At 36.8% G+C, this 21,497-nt stretch overlaps 1 pseudogene; it reads left to right on the top strand.

The window, feature by feature from the left end:
- Nucleotides 1-21,497, top strand: part of LOC139114841 (RNA polymerase-associated protein CTR9 homolog) — a 91,893-nt pseudogene that overhangs the window by 23,471 nt on the left and 46,925 nt on the right.

The following is a 21,497-nucleotide window of genomic DNA, read 5'->3' as shown; positions in this document are numbered from 1 at the left end:
GTACAAGGAGATTGACCAATGTCATACATATGCATGTTAATTTGTTTTGTGATACGATCCAATATGGCTGCTGTGCGGCCATTTTGTTATGATTTTTTCATGTACAAAGCCATAACTCAGTCATATTTCAACCAATTTTAATCAAAGTTGGTACAAGGACATTGACCTACCGTATGTCATACATATGCACATTGATTTGTTCTGTGATTCGATCCATTATGGCCACCATGTGGCCATTTTATTACGATATTTTCATGTCCTGAACTACAACTCAGACATGTATCAAGCGAATTTATTCAAAAGTATTTTTTTCACAGACCTAATGAAGAGGACTCTATCCTCTCTGAGGACCTGTAATCAAAGCACCCATTAACAAGTGGGGACTGTGTCATCAACGATGACTTGTACAAGTTATAAACTTGTCAGTGTATGTTTCATGTACGGCCATGCATGTCAATAGTTACTAGCTTTCATATGAAATTGAAAAAAAGAAAAGTTTCAGATGCATATTCATGCAACTTTTGCCTAATAACTGCAAGGTGTTCTGTAATTTCAACGTTACTGTTTTACCCCTTGTCGTGTTACTGTGTAGATTATTTCAATATCATAATAATAAAAATATTAGTAATCATCATCATTGAGATAGCATTTTGCTGTTTTGTGACAAACTGTTAGCCGATATAGCCATCCATGTACAATAAAAGCAACAATGGAAAACAAGCATATGTCCACATTTGAATCTTCTGTAAAATGCATATTACAGAGTGGGATAAACGTCAGTTAGGGCGAGTGAAAATCCCAGGAGACTGTGATACCGTATCAGGTAATCCGTCATGAAAATTACTGAATTGTCACATGAGGCTGATATCGTAACAGGTCATATTGTGTGTAAAAGTTATTCATTTAATCCTTCTATTCATGTTACTCATGCTTAAAACTGCGATTTTTCCAATGTGTCATGAAGGCTGTATATGGAAACAGAGATTTGTATTACTAGTCGTGTGGGTGAGATGATCTTTTGATAAGACTGTTCAGGGAAGCCCCACAATGCCAAAGTTTACTTGATAGGCCTGATATACATTGTGACTTTTTCAGTGCCCCAAAGAATGAAAGATTAAAGCTGCTCATTTTTATTGGACACCGTGGTGCGAAGCACCAAAGGTGTCCTATGTCGCCACAATGTCTGTGTGTGTGTCCGTCTGTCCGTCCGTCCGTAGACAGATTTTGTTCCACTCATAACTTAAGAACCCTTAGGTCCAAAGTCAGCAATTTGGTATTTGGTATTATCATGATGAGACTTAGATCTGATTAGATTTTGGTGGGTGTGGCTTATTAATTAATTGCTCATTTGCATATTTTATGAATTTTTTCGTTCATGCAGATATCTCAGAGACGCCTGGAGCGATTTCGTTCAAACTTGGTAAAAGGATAGTACTCTACCTCATACAGATGCATGTTGATTTGTTTCACAATGCGATCAAATTTGGCCGTGTTAGAGGACTTTTTAGTTTTCACCTCCATAGACTCCCATGTATAAGGCAGTCCATAGACTCCCATGTATAAGGAAGTCCATAGACTCCCATGTATAAGGCAGTCCATAGACTCCCATGTATAAGGCAGTCCATAGACTCCCATGTATAAGGCCAAGAAAAATAAAAATTTAGTTTCTCATCGTATTCATATTGCAAAAAGGATGCAGTGACACAGTTTTTAGTCCCCACAGATAAAGTCCAGGGGGCTCATAGATTGGGTCATGTCAGTCCGTTAGTCCATCCATGTGAGTCCATCCGTTCACGCAGATATCTCAGACGCTTTGACAAAATGTCACGTGACCTTTGACCTCAAATATACATATTTGTCCATAACTCGGTAACCACAAGTGCTAAACCGTTCATATATGGTATGATGGGACACCCTATGATGCCACATATTGTACCTCATTAATTATGTGCATATCTAATTTTGAGCAAGCCAATAGAGCTAGAGGTCTGATTTTTGGTATATAGGGATAACTTAGCAATACAATTTTTTTGACAAAATGTCATGTGACCTTGGTGACCTTTGACCTCAAATATACATATTTGTCCATAACTCAGTAATCACTAATGCTACACCCTTCATATTTGGTATGATGGGACACCTTATGACGCCACATATTGTTCCTCATTAATTATGTGCATATCTAATTTTGAGCGAGCCAATAGAGCCAGAGGTCTGATTTTTGGTATGTACGGATAACTTAGCAATGCTATTTTTTTTGACAAAATGTCACGTGACCTCAATACCTTTGACCTCAAATATACATATTTGTGCATAACTCAGTAACCACAAGTGCTACACTCTTCCTATTTGGTATGATGGGACACCTTATGACGCCACATATTGTTCCTCATTAATTATGCACATATCTAATTTTGAGCGAGCCAATAGAGCTAGAGGTCTGATTTTTGGTATATAGGGATAACTTAGCAATACAATTATTTTGACAAAATGTCACGTGACCTCGGTGACCTTTGACCTCAAATATACATATTTGTCCAAAACTCAGTAACCACAAGTGCTACACCCTTCATATTTGGTATGATGGGACACCTTATGACGCCACATATTGTACCTCATTAATTATGCACATATCTAATTTTGAGCGAGCCAATAGAGCTAGAGGTCTGATTTTTGGTATGTAGGGATAACTAAGCAATACAATTTGTTTGAAAAAATGTCACGTGACCTCAATGACCTTTGACCTCAAATATACATATTTGTCCATAACTCAGGAACCACAAGTGCTACACCCTTCATATTTGGTATGATGGGACACCTTATGACGCCACATATTGTACCTCATTAATTATGTGCATATCTAATTTTGAGCAAGCCAATAGAGGTAAATGTATGATTTTTAGTATATAGGGACAGACTATAGGATAGAAATTTTTTGACAAAATGTCATGTGACCTTGATAACCTTTTACCTAAAATACACAATTATGTCAATAAATAAGTAACCACAAGTGCTATGTCCTTTATATTTAGTAGGATGGGAGACCTTATGACAACACATGCTTTACCTCGTTAATTATGCCCATATATAATTGTGGGCAAGCCAATAGAGCTAGAGGTCTGAATTTTGGCATATATGGATTAATTAGCAATACAATGGGGTTTTTTTTCAAAATGTCACATGACCTTGATGACCTTTGACCTTGAAAATGCATATATATGCATAACTCAGTAACCACAAGTTCTTTACGCTTCAATTTTGATAGGATAGTAGACCTTAAGATGTCACATCTTGTACCTCATTTATTATGCACATATATGTATTTCTTGGCAGGCCAATACAGCTAGAGGTCTGATCTTTTTTCCCGATTTAGAACCAGAACTTAGACATGCCTCTTGTTTCAAAATGGGAACAATGACATAGACCTATGTGTCCATAGATCTGAACATATACACTCCAGTGATACTTCTTAATGACCTCATTTCCCTGCCCCATCAAGACTAATACTCCTATTACAAGTGGGGACTATGTCATTGTCAATGACTTGTTACTTCTAGAATATACAGAATATTATCTCACATAGTGAGTGTCTGAATATTATTCTGAATTGTATTCCAAAGCACATTCTGAAAGGACTCTTCTGGAATATACAGAATATTATCTCACATAGTGAGTGTCTGAATGTTATTCTGAATTGTATTCCTAAGCACATTCTGAAAGTAACTCTTCTGAAAATTTCACATTCTTTGCCACTGCACCATCTCCCTAATACATACTGATGACCCACGGTGTCCACTCAAGTCTCACTTTGATCTGTTATGTCAATAATAAAAGTAGATGAGTATTGAGCGACTCAAGACTGTGTTAGCCTCACAGATAAGAGACTACCTTGGTGGGCAAGATACAAGGTTGGCTACAGTACATGACATCTGATACTACTGATCCAATGAGTTCACATCCTATTTTAACCTGTTCCCTTCTCTGCCATGGTGGTTTTTAATGGCATATTAAACTGTTGTAAGTTTATTGAAGTGAAAGTGAAATTCTACCAGTCATACATTATGCATCATAATCATGAAAGTTGTGAACACTTAAACTGCAAATTGTGTACAATGTGTATTTGCCACTGATTTTATCAGTAGTTAAAGAGTATTGCCACCTTTCAAGTGTTCATTAAAATATGGGGAAAATTGCTGTTTTTACCATAATTTTATTTTTGGCAAGAAATGTCATTACTGTGCATGTACATGATGAAAATCAAACAAAAGTATAAATTACACTATGGACATTCAAATAGATAATCTAGAACAATATTTAAAAGTCATGTAAAAATATTTTGATCATATTTGTTATGACACTGGAACTGCAATGCTAATCGTGTAACTTTCCTACAGTTTGTGCAGTGCTCAGTATGTTTTCTGTCATGGGCAAAATGCAAGGTCAGATACATGTAAGCCATGTCAGCGATATCTCCCTCACAGTTGTTGTGAAGCTCTTGTTGACACTAGTACCAGATAGGACAAGCAAGGTCAGATATGATTGGACTCCAATAATTTTATAGATGACAACTTTTTGATCTAGTGTCAGCTGGCTTCTGTAAATGTTCAGCAATGGATTCCTAATGTACATCTGTTCCAGCCATACTATCTGTCATGTTGCAGCTTCTAATGGCATAAACACTGATTACTCCGACATAAAAATAGATGTCTTTTTATTCCATCATTTGTGATCTATTATTTTATATTGACATGGATGATATCAATGCCCATGCTTTGCAAAAATCGACTACTGGTGGGTCATTCTCTGTGGCATAATTGGAACTCCAATTTTCTCAAATGCTTTTTTCTTCCATCAGCAGGTTTTATTTTGTTAATTTTTTTCCTATTCTGGATGAAGGTTTGTATTGTAACTGTCTGAGCCAAATTTGTGTGATTTAACCTCACGGCATTTATCCTAATGTTACAATATATCACTGCAAAACCACTGAAGTGTAGTAATCTTCTAACCTGTACAAATTGAAGAAGGAAATTTTTCCTGTACAGCGATTTGATTTTCAATGTGTTGTCAAATGAATTACAGTGGAATTGAAATTTTCATCTATTGGGGCAGGGAACTCACTCCGCTGTCTGGAACATGTTTATTTCCCATGCTACTTTGAACTCTATGTCAGGTCAAGTTGTTCATACATTCTCCAAATCAGGCCAAGACAAGACTGATTGTGACTATCTGCCATATTTGGTAATCTTTTGAGACAAAATTGACCATATTCATCACAATTAAACTTGTATTGTTGCAAATTCATCAGCAAAGCCATAGATTGAAGTAATCTAATCAATAGTATGTAATGTTCTGTGTTGTCATAAATGTGTAAAATGTTATCATGATGCTCTCAGGTAGAAAATGTCATGGTAACCAGGAAGTGATGTACATGTACATGTAGTACAAACCAACGTTAGCATTGCTTGTTAGTTTCAGTCATTGCTGTGTGAAATGTCTGAAAGTCAAAGTCAAATGAACATTTCTACAGTGGTAAAAAGTCCTAAGTTAGGTATATATTGAAATAAATAGTATGAAAGTTGTTTTAGGTTAAACAGAAAGATAAATACAGTAGAGTGTATGGTAGTGCACAACACTCCTCTGGTTAAACTTTTTTGTTTTTACAGTCCATCAGTTTTTACCTTCTCGTGTCTATTTATAGACAGAAAAGGTATTAGAGTTGATTTGTATTTGTGAAACATTTCTAAAATTATTGATGTCTGAAACAATTGTCGGGTAAATTTTCAGAAAATATCACAAAGACTAAAAAAAGAAGTCAAAAATACCTAAGTCTGAAACAAATATTAGGTCACTAGTTATTTAAAAAATACCATAACAACCGACAGAAATGTCAGTTTTTTGCTGTTTATTCAGTCAGGAGCTTACCTAGTTTCTATACAACTTGTAAGGTTTGATGTTATCATTTATGCATAGTGTAAAAAAGTTTATTTCTTTCAGTGTTCTGATTCCAATATATTTCATGTATATTGGTGTGTTTATACAGGGTAAGTACTGAACAGCAACAACATTTGTGATAAATTTTGGTGAGAAGTTGATATCTCAGCATTTTCAAATCGTGGAAGCCAACTCAAAAACAGTCTTACTGCCATAAGCGAAAAGCTTTAACAATGCAAAGAAAAAAACTTTTGCCTCAACAGATTGAACCAAAAAAGAAGCAATTGTTTAGAAATACGAGAAAGAAATTCAAAATATTGATTTAATCTTGCAGACATATGTAGTTTTCAATTGGTATGGGGACAGGCATGAAAAGATGACCTCTTATGTACCGGTATTTACGTGAAAATTGGATCAATCAGCAATTTTCAGCCAATGGTGACTAGGTGATTATCCCGCCACTGAGGGGAAGTTAGAGAAATTGCCACCTACAGCTACCATTAGACTGTAAACTAATACGCCTTCACTGATCAGCTGAAAGCTCTCACAGAAAAATTGCTGGAATCTTGGGTTAATGCCTGCATTGCGGGTGAAAGTGGGACAATATGGTAGAAGGGACTTTCTCTTAAATTTCAGAGCCTTTTCAATTTACGTCCATTTTAGTATATAGCAAGTCGGGAACTTTTGTCAATGGCATCAAGGTACAGGCACACTGAAATCAGGGAATCAAGAACAATGAGACCTTAAAGCCATGGAAAAATGATAAACTCACATCTGTACCACTATCAATTTGTAGATCATTGAACCAAACTTCTTCTCAAATATCAAACTTTTATGTATCGTCTTTGATGACATGTTAATATTGTTACCATATTTAAAAAAGTAATCCAGCTGGAAGGTTTCATATGCATATAACTTATTAAATTCATATCAGCTATGTAAGATAATCCTTACTACAAAGCACATGTAGAGTATTGAGTGGTATGTTCTGATACTCTTGTCATATTTTAAGTTTTCAGTTGTATCAGCCTAGCCATGCAGACATGTCTATTTTTCAGCTTGGCTGATATCAGAGAAAACTTCTGCCCAAGGCTAAGTGCAGATCTATTTTTCAGCCTCGGGTGATGTTTCTGAACCTCTCTGCCCCCTTATCAGTGTTCTGCCAAGCTTTTGCATCAGTGGGGTCTGAGGGCCCATGGAAGCTCAAAAAGTGGGTCGCTGTTGCAAAAAGGGGGTCATTCTCAAGACAGTTATACACTTTATTACGTGCCATACCCGTGTTGTTGTTTCGAAGTTCGAACTCGCAGATTCCATGAGTGCTGCGGTTTTATGGTCCTACCTACAGTCTACAAGGCGAGTAAGTGTACTCGTTCGGAAATTCATGTTGTCTCGGGTCATCGTATTTCGTTTATTATTATGCTTTATGCATACTTTGCAAGTCATTTGGTTGTTTTTGGCATCGAAGTGGAGCAAGCTGAAATCACTTAACCATTTTTCATGAAGACGTCGAACATGCCTGCGTGACAATTTCAAAACTTGCGTATGATATTACGCAACTGAGTTTTTATTTGCGTAAAATGTATTCAAAATGCGTACGGCTAAGGAATCAGTATCTGAAGTGAGTTGAGCAGTCTTTTCTGTAGAACTTGGAGGGTTTCTTGTAATGCGCATGCTCTATTAATAAAAAACAACAACCTGGGGGGCTTCAAGGTGTAGCTGAACGCTTGCCATGCCGTGATGCAAGTCCCGTATATGATCGTTGAGCAGCCCAATGAGTTCATGTTCAAAGGAAAGACCTTCTGACTGTGAAATTAGTGTTTTCAAAGGGCTAACAAAAAGCAGATACTGTTCAAAGTCCAGCGGGACCTCTCAAGAATGCAACCCGACAGATTTTAAATGGTCATCCGTAAACACTTTCCAAATAACATGCGACGTAATGACCATTAACTGTATTGTGTTACCAGCAACATAGACTCGATCGACTCTAGAATTTCTTGCATCTGTAGTGCCATTGTCTGTACAGAACTGATTGACGTGACGTTTTATGATGATGAAATACAATGTTGCATAAAGTGCTGCGGTCTGCTAAAATCTAAAATGTTGCAATATCATGATAAATGTCACTTGCAAGCAGGTGCATATGTTCTTAATTTTTGTCCTGCATTGAACCACATTCAGGCAATACAATGCAATACATGCAGTGCGGCAAGTACGTCGTGTCATGGGGCGGCATTTCTCAATGCGTATTACTTTACGCAGTCATGATTTTTTTTGCGTATTTCAGAACAATTTTGCGTAAAATACGCAGGATTTTGCGTTAACAGAAACACTGGCCTGCCTCAATGAAGGCTGAGTTTCCGATGCATGGCTGCTCAATGTTTTGAGACTGCTCTGTTTCTGACTGATGCGTTTCCAATGTGGATGGCAGCGGCGTGCATTGGTTTTCAGTTTCCGAGGATATAAACAGCTGAGACACGATGTCATGTTCGATCGTATTGTCTTCACTCGTCCGGTTGTTGGATTTGCCTTTTTAGGGCGGAATTGGTCCAAAGAAACTAAGAATTGTTCTGCCTCGGTGTTTTGATTTATTCACGGAAGCAATTTTCCTTTCCAGAAAGTACTGTGAGGCATTGAATTTAACAGAGACACTGACTGGCTGACTTGAATCTAGCCAATGAAAACCTAGTTCACGATTATGCAAATAAAAAATCACTGAAGGTTGCTATGGAAGCAACACGTCTCATGTTCTCACGAGCAGCATGCACGCATGAGCAGCGTGGAATGTCTACTTCCCCGTTTGGCCTTTCGCGTATAGTACGTAAATAAGTGTATTTTTTTTACCAAAAGTTTAGAGGGACTGATGGCGCGCTGCGCCTTGCGGACCCGATGATTGATTTTTTTGGGGTCTTCAATTTTATTTTTGCGGCAATGGCGCAAGGCCGCGGCCTCGGCAGAACACTGCTTATGGTCAGTTTACCTCCAGTTTGAATGGCTACTTCACTTTTTCAATTTGCTGTCTGGGAGCAGTATAACACGCTGACAACAGAACCTTTGTTGTTTTCATGCTTCAAATTTTAGACTAATTAGTGTATGATTGTGTTTTTTCCCAGCCTGAGTTGTGTAAAAATGTACTCAAGTGTGTAAGCTCTTTGAGTCTCTTGAAGTTAGTCAATATGAATTTAATAATGTCTAGAAATGTTCTTCCTATGAGAATATGGTATGTTTCAAATGCCATCTGTTACAGTGGTTTGCTTTGAAGCATTGGCATTTTCTAAATTGAGGTGTAAAACATGCATCATAGAGAGTCAAGGTGCATATTTGGTGACATAGAAATACATGTAGATTTATGGTGCCTAGTGAATGTTGATTGCTCAATATAAAAGTACCGTATAGTGCAAGTACATTTGATGATATACATACTATACAATGCAGTTTTGTAAGTCATTTGATTTTGCTGTTTGAAAATTCAGGATTGCTATTTTCTATCTCTCAGGCAGCCAAACTGACAAATATGGTATAGACATCCATGCACATACAGAAACACATACCTTTCATGTTAATGGATTAAAGAGGCAGTATAGCTGTAAGCTTTGATAATATTCATAATGCTTTGTTCAATTAAACAAATAAATTTTCTTATTATTCTCCCAAAAATTTGTTGAAATATCAGGTATTAGTCTTGCCAGCACAATTCATTATATACAATATACGACACAATACTGTTGACAAATGAATTCTAGGCCATACTAAAATCAGTTATCAAAAATAACATGAACAAACACGTCTTGCCTTACAAGTCGAACACTATGTGTTTCAATATGATTTTGGGAATAGAGCGAGAAACTATTTTACGGACAGAACAAAAATCCCAGCAAATACATTAAACAGTTCTGCTAATAGAGCTTTAATCCTGTCAGTGAAGAATGAATATGTCAGATTACACATTGAAGGGTGTAAATTGTAATTATGTAGACCAATGTAGATGTTTTGTTTACAATATTAAAATATGTACATAACTGATAAGGAAGCTAACAATGTGAACTTTATCAGACGGATGCAGGTCAGAGAAAAAGGCAATTCCTCACAGGAAAACACAAAGTTGTGAGTGCATGGCTTTGTAAGTTGTGATAGTTGTGTCTCTCATTTCATCAGTTATTCATTGAAATCCAATTACTGTCACTGCCAAGACTTAACTAACTCCATCAATCTTCAAACTGATCTCAGCTGATGTTTATCATTTTTTTTTATGATTCTCAAATCTCCTGACATCAGTGAATTTTCATGTAAGGATATCTTGGCTCTTTTTAATGTGTTACCAGACTTGCTCCAAGTCTGGGGACATATACCGGTGAATATCAAAACAGAATAAATTGAAGGGATAAACTTTAGCAGACTTTTTGGATGGTGGAATGTGCCAGGCCAGCCAGTAACTGCTGCCGAGAAAAGCCAAGCAACTGGGGACCAGTCTAAAGTGTTACCATAGCATCACAGTTATTTTTTAATGCCAACATTTGCGTAAAGCATGAACATGTATATAAATTATCTGACCTCTTTCTTGCATCAATGGCCACGATTGTACAGGTTACTCTGTGTTTACAATTCCGTAGTCATGATGTGTGAATTTGTTTGTAATTGTGACAAAACTTTTGAGTGAAAAGTTTTGTTGGGTTGAGAGTAGCATTATAGACTGCATTCCCACATGTCAGATGACTACCCTGCATGGAAGAGTTATTTCCAAGACTAATCATGTGCTTCACTGGTCAACATTGACAAAATATAGTCTTCGGCTTTGAGTTGAAATGATTCATGCTGACAGAATGAAATAGAATGAATTGCTGAAATACCTCGAGAACATTATTTATGGAGTTGAAGATAATGGATGTTCCTGAAAGTGAGAACACTATTTGATTTCAAATTTGTAGTGCTGGGGTTTCATATTAGCTGTGATCCCATTGACTCTGCTAATACAGCCATACATGTGAACTGAGACTTGGTTGGATGGTGAGGCACTCCTTCATCAGAACTTGCATGGTATACACTTCCACCAATATCTTAGATGGTATTTGTGATTGGCAAATCTTTGGTAATGAGACATCAATTCTTGTGAGCATTGCTTCAGAGCTTCTACTTTGTTGCGAAACTATGCAAAACATTTGATAAGTCCCTGTTGACTAGACCCTATTGCTAAAGTTTTGGAAGTTCTGCATGGCTATCGATACACAGATTTACATCGCAAAAGTAATAATTGTATACATATAAATGCTGTCATAATATTCAGTCTTGGGAAATATGAGTTCAGAATGTAGCTGTGCATTTCAAGTTGTATTGTAAGTAGTTCCTTAGATGAGAAATATTTGAGAGTGATGTAAAGGATCCAAAAAATCATCAGTAGTCTATTAATCAAAGGTTTTCACCTACATGTACTTTACATCACAGTAACAATAAAAGATACACACTTTTGACTTCTTTGCACTTTAAGTATCTCAAACTTGCTCTGTCATTATCAAGGGCACTATACACAAGACAGAAATGTTCAACTTCTGGGTAAATCACTGTCATGCTAAATGTTTATATTTTTATACCAGTATTCCTGTATTAAACCATTGTTGAATTCTCAAATTTTTAGGATTATTTTGGGAATGACCAACAAAACAGGAAACTTTAATCCCAGAAGAAATAAAATACCACTTGACAAAAACCACATTGATCAAGTACCAAGTACGGTATTCATAACAATTATTGTGAAGCACAAAAGAACACTATTTGTCCAATTACAGAGTGTTTATTTTGATGGCCATGGACCGGTACATGCATATACCAGTAAATCAAATACAGTTATCAACGCTGGCTCTGATATCATCGTATGCAGAGATTGTTGTTGATTTAGCATAGTACACCCATCCATGGTATCATGATCAAGTTTGTTCTCAGTAACCATTAAACAAGAATCAAGAGGGATATTATATAAATATTATATGCAGTAAGGTTTAAGTCAATGAAAAAACATGGCATTTGAACCAATAAACAACAGTTCATACTGTTTTGCTGTAACACAGATCCAGCATGATGCCTTACAACCATTGAAAACATTGTGGTTCAAACCATGATAGTGAGAGCATAAACATTTTCTAAACTTTTTGTTCATGATCACTGTACTGCCATGGCTGGTATTAAATGGTAGTCAAAATGACCCCTCTGTGACACTGATGATAGTCATAGCCTTCCAGTGCCGGAGATTCTTAGGAGCTGATGTGATGATGTGGTCTCTACTTTGAGATTGATAAACATCATCGGGTTGTTTCCATTTGAATGAGACACCACCTGATACTGATTCTTTATGATCAGTTATCAAAGGTTGTGGTACACTCTTTTTAATCATTTCAGCTGAAAATGTATTGAAACAGATGCTAGGTAAAATTCCTGTTTTTGTACATGTTGCCCGTATCCATGGCAACTTGTCTAAGCTGATTCTAAAATTGCCACCGGCACAATAAATATTCTGTAACTGCTTCTGTTGTGAGAGTACATAACATCTATCACACTGGTTTTTGTTCTGTTTTATCGGTATTGGTACATCAAGTCATGATTAAACTTGCTCAAAGAGATGCAGACATGTGTACTATATATGGTAGTGCAGTGGCTACCATTGTTTGTGAAAAATAGTTCATCTTTGCCTGCGGCTTCCAGTGCTTAAGTTTGCATGCGTCTGTCAGTAGATGAGAAAAACACTTAAATAAAATAAATTCCTAGGTGATGTTGCAGAATTTCAGAAAATGAAACAGATGTTCTTCATATGCACAGTGTCATCCCATGTGTTTCACTTCTCCAGTAAATTTATAGGTTTCGGAAAGACAATTTGCCTTCTGCCACTGTTGCTGTAAATATACCCTTAATGGTCTAATTTTACAGAACAGTATGTTTTCTGCATGTCAAAAGCAATGAATTGTGTCCTGATGCCTGAAGTCAGACATTACTGTGAAGAAGAAAAAGAGCGAAGTAAGGTTCCAGTAGAATAGCAGGAGTTGGACGCCAGCCACGCCAGAATTCCAAATTAAAGCCAGTTTTTGTCAGCAGACTTCCAAATTAAAGCCAGTTTTTGTCAGCAGGGTTTTACTCCAGTGGAGTAATGTTATTATTCCCGGCAAACATTTGCTATTCTGCAGTTAATGGTCTAATACACAAAAGCAATACACATTGCCGGCTCTCAGTCTGAACAGTATAATGTGGTAGCAGTCAGCAATAGAGTCAATGCAATGACCCATGGTGTGAAATTGTAGTAGACAAGGACTGTTCTGTTACTATTCGGTATTGTAGGCATATCTGGACATGTACACCTTGTCTGGTTCAACAGTCCTTCTGAAGAGAATTTGTTACCGTTGTGTGCTCTTTCCTGCCTGAATTGTGTCCTGAAAACAAAAAATTATTATTTTTCTAGGAGGAGGGGGCAGATATTCTCAACTGCTTGATGGAAGGATGTTAGCTGATGATGTCATGCATGACAACGTTGGTAAACTGATGATTTCACAAATGTATTGATGGACTTCTACAAACTGGGGTCCAATCAAAATTAATAAATTTACATGAATAGAAGTTGTTCCCATGGCTCAATCACAAGTACAGAATAATGAGCTATGAATACTTAGCTTCACAGGAACACAGATCACCAAAAGCTCATTTACTCTGAAATTTGTTAAATGCTTTTCAGATTTACCACTTGGGCTCATTTTAAACCTTTTGGAGTTTTCACTGTCTTAGTTTTTTGAAAATTTAAAAACATTTATTTTTCTCTTTAGGGTTAACTCAGAGATGGTGGCCATTTTGAATTTAAAATGTTGGTAAGTGTCAGATAATTTTTTTCTCGATTATCAAAACTTGCTTGGTGACCCCCGATTTTGATTCTTTTTTTTTTTTGAAGAGAATGGTTGAAAGTTGCCTGAGGCAAGTTTGAGCAAAAGTTTAAGTCTGACAGTTTGGAGGTGCATAATACCTTAATGCATTATTTATGGAATTGTTGAAGAGATAAATTTTCTAAAGCAATTGACATTTTAGAAGACAACATGCATTTATTTGAATTCTAAAGCACTTTTTATCACGTCTTTATAGAACAATAAAAAAGTGGTTAGGGTAACAGTCTCACTATCAGAGGATGGTGAGTTCGAGACCGGGTTCAAGACCTGGTAGGTCCAGAGTAATGGACTCGCTGTCGGAGGATGGTGAGTTCAAGACTCCAGCATGGTGTTGTGCCCCTGAGCAAGGCACTTTACTCCTCTGTGCTCCATCGGGGATTAGTGGGTTATGCATACCTCATCCTGTAATTGGGTTAACGCCCGTTGGATGATGGACTGATAAAAAAAAAGAAAGAAATAACATCAATGGTAAAGTTTGAATGATTCACATGTAATACGTGCAATCTAAAACTTGCAGTTGACTGGAGGAATGATGTACCACACCAACTAACATTGCTCATTCAGATAACTGCAAGAAGGTGATTGGTTAAAATGATTGAAATTCAAAGGATGTCAGTCACTCTAGCATCTAAATTAATCACATTATGAGAGAGAAAATAAAAGCCGCAAAATGAAGAATGAAAATGAAGAATATAATAAACTTGAAGACTGACAGACATTTTCAAGAAATTGAACAGTTAATTGCTTGGCATTACTTTTGCCCATTGTGGACTTCTCTGACATTATCATGAATATTGTCATGTGACATTTCAAGCACCTCTTTGCAACATGTTAGTGAAGTACATACAAATTAAGCGATTACACATATCTACGCCAGAATCTCATAAATGAAATTGTAATTCACTGAAGTGAATGATTGCACACGGATCATAAAATGTCATTAGTGACTCTAAAGCGAAGTAACACTCCTTCATGATTTGTGGCTAAAGACATCATAGTATGTATGGAGAGCTCCATGATATTAAGTCTTATGAAAAAATCTGAGATAGAAATGTTTACTCAGACATGATAAAAATTGGTATGTTTCCATTGGGTCAAATTTTGCATTAAAGTTTGGAAACATTTCTGCCATATTTTCTACATCAAAGTAGAATTGCATTAATTTCTACCATTCATCAAAATAGTAAAAATTAATTTTATGGTATTTAATTATTCTATTGATCAAGTGAAAATATTCCAAAAAAGTTGGAATGTTTTGTGAATTAGATGCATTCAAACCAAATTAATATATATATATATATATATATATATATATATATATATATATATATATATATATATATATATATATATATATATATATTATATATATATATATATATATATATACAGGGTTCGAAATTTATTTTTTTGTTTGGTGGTCAAGTTTGACCACCAGATTCAAATTTTGGTGGTCAATTGCAAAATTTGGTGGTCAAAAAAATTGATCATATCAGAGTAAATCTTGTGGAGGTTGGGGTCCATGGGGTTGAATAGTGGGGTGTACATGCTGTTTTGAAACCATTTCACCATGCTGCTACACATGTTAAGTTGGTTTACATGTATGTTGGATGCCCAGTAAATCCACTGGAAAATTTTCAGTCATTTACAGATCAACTTGACTGCTGCATGAGTGACTGACTGACTGGTTATATGCAAAGGACTTGAGTTACAGATTTTAAGTTTTGACAGAATTACTGTGTAATAAAGAATGACAATTACTGCTGATAACATGACAATTATTGCATTTTTTTGGATTATTATGAAGTTTTGTAAGAGTTTTGTACATTGATCTGTGTCACTTTAATGACTAGACGAAATTTGCTAGGAGATGTTATTCAACGTTTGCAGACTTTATCACAATAATCATAGCAGTAAACAGTAAAACAAAGAGAGACATTGTCTATCCAAAGGAACACTCAGTTGAGTAGTGGAGTGGGGTTGAAGGACTGACATTGAACCACAATGTAGGGACTGTGATTGAACAGACAAGACATGTACTGCAGTGTTTCATCTAGGATGCTACACCAGGGGGGGACTGGTCCCCCTCTGCAGGAATTTTTGAGGGGGATTTTAAAATTTTGGGGGGGGATTTAACTAAAACATATAATCACGGCTTTACACGTAAGTTTTAATGTTGCAATGATGTCACTTGTGATGCCCATACTACAAGCCATAAATCACTTGCTTACACAATCCAAGATGCTGGCTGCAAAAACCATCCTATATAAGATGTTTTCAAAAGTCAACAAATTTGAGTATCTCTGTTGTGAATGTATGTAGAGCTTAGAAGAGTGGCGGTTGGCTCATTAATATTAATAAGCATTAATATTCCTGGAAAAAATTGTAGCGTAATTTGTACCGGTATGCTACAATATTCTGTATGTTTGTTAACAGCCAGCCATTTCCACTGTATATGAACCTTCAAGGGATTTTTTCATTTTTAAATGATTATGAACTGTGTGCACTTACACAAAGCAAGAAAAAATCTTTAGTAGTTATAAAGGAATGTTTTCCTATCTTCTGAAAAAATAACATATATTTGTTTGTCACGTTTTTACTGTGCTTATATCATCCCTAACCACCGTAGAGTTTGGATCAAGATTGCCCTATACAAACCAGTTAGCTGCATTTTCTAGTGACCTAGCTGGTCCTGTAGTCTTGTGCGCAGACTCAGTAGAGTTAAAACGAACAACTTAGGAGGTCTCTGTCTGCCGTGTTCTGAATGTGGAGTTTCTCGATGTCAGATTCGCTCCAATTGCTTTTTGTCAGTCATTTTAAAGTACGAAAATAACAAACAGAAAGGTTGGTTGTCACCAACAGTTAACTTTAGGGTTTATTTGCCCGAAAAGTAAGTCAATGTATGTTCACTGAATTCAAAAACCGGCCCCATTGACACTACAGCTTGCTTGTGACTCTTATTGCATGCAATCCCATCACAGTGCCAATGCCATCACTGAACTGAAAACATTTCTGTAACAGTAAAGTCCAATTTCCGAGTCAATTTTTGCTACCAGAATTATGTTCATAGTGTTACAGACATTCATACTATGCACAAAAACTTCAGTTTGTCTCCTGTTCTCGATCGTACTGAGGTAATGAGACAAGGGCAATGAACTTTTGTGAACGTAACTCTCAATGGGCTGACAGGCTTTCATATGCAAAATCAGTATACGGAAAGTACAAAAAGTATCAAAATCGAACTAAAATTAGTTCCTTTCATGTAAATGTTCTTGCTACACTATACAATGCCTGTTGCCAAAGTATTAACAGGTGCTGATAATGGGTCAAAAGTATCGAAGTGTGACACCCATGATATTTGATATGCCATTCCAGCCAGCTCAGTGCAGTGCGCGATGGGTCGCCCCTTCTACGTACAATTGGCGGCGCGCAGCACACGAAAGAGGGGGAATCGCGCAATCGCGCAGCCTAGATGAAACACTGATGTACTACTTAAACTGCTAAAATATCTATCTCTGGGGACAATATATTGTTTCTGGATACTCCTAGCAATAAACTGTGAGAGGCATGTAAGATTTACAGCTCTGCAGTGCACTATTGTGACCTCCAAAAACTTGGTGGTCAAGATTGACCACCCAAAATAGAATCTGGTGGTCCAAATGAGATAATTGGTGGTCTTTTGACGCATGACCACCGGGTATTTCGAACCCTGATATATATATATATATATATATATATATATATATGTATACATGTATACACCTTTCTCTGTCCAATATTTGATGATGTACATTCTCTTCAGTGGTCATCTTGTAAACTTTCAGTCATAAATCTAAAATTCTATCTATGTGTCCCTGGATACCTATAACCGTACTCTTACACCCTTCAGTCATGCAGTGTACTGTACATTCACTGTACACATACCCCTCTCAGTCCAACGTTATACCCCCATCTGTAGCCGTACCATACACATATAAAATTACAAACTTGTCCACATGTTACAGGGCTGGCTTTTCACCCTACCAATGATGCAAAACACACATATCCATTGTGGTGTGTCACATATGCCATGTACCCACACGTAAAGATGTACAATCCCATTTATATGTTTCTAACTATGATGTACATACAGTTCCAGTAAACCTACCAACATAATTAAAGTCAATCTAAATTGATATCTCGTAGGTGTAACCTTCTCTCATATTCCCTTTGATCATTTTCCATATTTCCTCTGTGTCAATGGCTTATCATTACATGTAATCCACAGTGGTACAATGACACGTAATGTGCATCATATACAGTATGTGGGTTAAGCTATTAAAACTGCCCACAGCTCTGTCTGTTCCAGATACACTCATAGTAGCACGTCTGGTCACGTTTCAGACTTTCTGCTCATTTATAATTGAAGATCTGCATCATCTGAAGTACTGTGGTAGACATCAGATCACAGTATAGAACAGTTTTGTTCCAGCTGTTTGCTTCAAGTTTTTCTATCATTTCAAAATGTGTGGAATTTTTAAAAATAATTGTGACTGAGAATAAAAACTGAATCATATTCATATATCAAAGGATGGTGTAATGAAGAGTGTCATTTTCAATGAAACTTCCCTTTTTCAAATTAAATAGTAGAAATCTTTAATATTCTGATTCCTGTTGCCTTTCAGAATGATACTCTATTTATGATATTGTCTTTACTTTCATTTGTTATTTCAGTGAAATCATGATTATTTACATTATTCATTATCAAAGTACCCCAGTAATCTAGTGTATAGCTGGTATAGGAATACATGTATTTTGTGGTTCCATAGACAGTAGAAGTCTTGCTGCTACTCTCTATGCTAGTTCCATATGTGTACAAGAAAAGAGAACATACAATTTCAGTGAAAGCGATTACTAAATAACATAAAAACAAATAAAACCGGATGATCATAGCATGTTTTGATGATAAAAGTCGGAGTCAATATCAGTTTTGTCAGCAACGTTCTCAGTACAATCACATAAAACGTACTCTACAATAACACATATGGTGGTTTATTGTACAGTTATCTGCAGCAGTGATCAGCGTTGTCCTGACAACTCATAAAGTCTCTAGTGTTGAGATGGCTAAGATACTGAAAATCACCAAATCTACTCGGCGTACTCCCTGGCATATGGTCTTGAGACATTGGATATCTTTTGAAGCAGTGATGCCGCTGCGCTATTTATTATTAATAATGCAAAAACCAGTAGTGTCAGAATTCGAATATCTTGAGATTCTTGATATCAGCAACTCAATGAACATAGTATGGGTAATTAGTCCCCACGGACACCGTCCGGGGGGACTTATAGGTTTGGTCATGTCCGTGCGTGCGTGCGTGCGTGTGTGCGTCCGTCCGTGCGTCCGTCCGTTCACGCAGATATCTCAGAGATGCCCAGGTCAATTTCTTTCAAACTTTGCACAAGGATAGTACCCTACCCCATACAGATGCACGTCGATTTGTTTCACAATGCGATCAAATTTGGCCGTGTTAGAGGACTTTTTAGTTTTCACCTCCATAGACTCCCATGTATAAGGCAGTGTCCATAGACTCCCATGTATAAGGCAGTCCATAGACTCCCATGTATAAGGCAGTCCATAGACTCCCATGTATAAGGCAGTCCATAGACTCCCATGTATAAGGCCGAGAAAAATAAAAATTTAGTTTCTCATCGTATTCATATTGCAAAAAGGATGCAGTGACACAGTTTTCAGTCCCAACGGATGAAGTCCAGGGGGCTAATAGATTGGGTCATGTCCGTCCATGAGTCCATCCGTGAGTCCATCCTTTCACGCAGATATCTCAGATATTTTGACAAAATGTCACGTGACCTCGGTGACCTTTGACCTCAAATATACATATTTGTCCATAACTCACGAACCACAAGTGGTACACCCTTCATATATGGTATGATGGCACAGCTTATGACGCCACATATTGTACCTCATTAATTATGCGCATATCTAATTTTGAGCAAGCCAATAGAGCTAGAGGTCTGATTTTTGGTATGTAGGGATAACTTAGCAATAAAATTTTTTTGACAAAATGTCACGTGACCTCGGTGACCTTTGACCTCAAATATACATATTTGTCCATAACTCAGTAACCACAAGTGCTACACCCTTCATGTATGGTATGATGGGACACTTTATGATGCCACATATTGTACATCATTAATTATGTGCATATCTAATTTTGAGCGAGCCAATAGAGCTAGAGGTCTGATTTTTGGTATATAGGGATAACTTAGCACTACAATTTTTTTGACAAAATGTCATGTGACCTCGGTGACCTTTGACCTCAAATATACATATTTGTCCATAACTCAGTAACCAACCACAAGTGCTACACCCTTCATATATGGTATGATGGGACAGCTTATGACGCCACATATTGTACCTCATTAGTTATGTGCATATCTAATTTTGAGCAAGTCAATAGAGCTAGAGGTCTGATTTTTTGTATATAGGGATAACTTAGCAATAAAATTATTGTGACAAAATGTCACATGACCTCGATGACCTTTGACCTCAAATATACATATTTGTCCATAACTCAGTAACCACAAGTGGTACACCCTTCATATATGGTATGATGGGAGACCTTATGATGCTTCATACTGTACCTCATTAATTATGCATATATCTAATTCTGAGCAAACCCATAGAGCTGGATGTCTGTCATACATATGCACATAGATTTGTTCTGTGATAGGATCCAATAAGGCCGCCATGTGGCCATTTTATTACGATTCTTTCATGTCCTGAACTACAGCTCAGACATGTATTAAGCAAATTTATTCAAAAGTATTTTTGTCACAGACCTAATGAAGAGGCCTCTATCCTCTCTGAGGACCTGTAATCAAAGTACCCATTAACAAGTGGGGACTGTGTCATCGACGATGACTTGTTATAATTGCTTTCATTAGTTTAAGTGAATTATATCATTTTTATTTATTTCTAACGATGCCATTTTAACGTCCGTTTCCATGGAAACGAGCGTGGTGACCCCCATTTTTTATTTTATTTTTGCACTTGCACAACTTCCAAGAATATTTGTGCAAAGTTTCAAGAAAATGACACCACAACTTAATTTTGACGTAATTCGTAGTACTTCACCTTAACATTCTGCATGCGATAGAAATTTTGTTTGACAACTACTTGTCCATCACAAGCTGGTGGCCTCCAGCTGGTGGACTATGCCAAACTAACAGTAACGTCACTACATAGGTATGTTCGATACTACTACAAACTGCTTGACTGAATTCTAGCATATGATGTGCCACTATATGCTATGAGAGGTGCAAATCAACTACTACTAAACGATCTTAAACATGTAAATTTGGCAAGAATAATGAATGACATATCTCGCAAAAAATTCAGTGAATATATCGATACTCACTTGCAAGTTACCGTGTTGCGATGTCGCTGACTTTGTCCTAAATGAAATGTTCCAACTGTCATCTACCATGAAGTGAAAAAACATCCCCAGCTACCATGCCAGCTCTTCATTTAGCAGTGGGTCCGAAATCACTTAATTATCTGTCGCGACACTTTGAACTTTATCTTGGTCATTTGAAGGCCTCATGATGAGACATGCCTGATTGCCTCACAGGGGCAGCCATGTCCGTATATGTATATGC

Source organism: Ptychodera flava, chromosome 16, assembly GCF_041260155.1.
Source record: "Ptychodera flava strain L36383 chromosome 16, AS_Pfla_20210202, whole genome shotgun sequence".
Classification (NCBI taxonomy): domain Eukaryota; kingdom Metazoa; phylum Hemichordata; class Enteropneusta; family Ptychoderidae; genus Ptychodera; species Ptychodera flava.
This window is presented reverse-complemented; position numbering and strand designations above follow the sequence as displayed.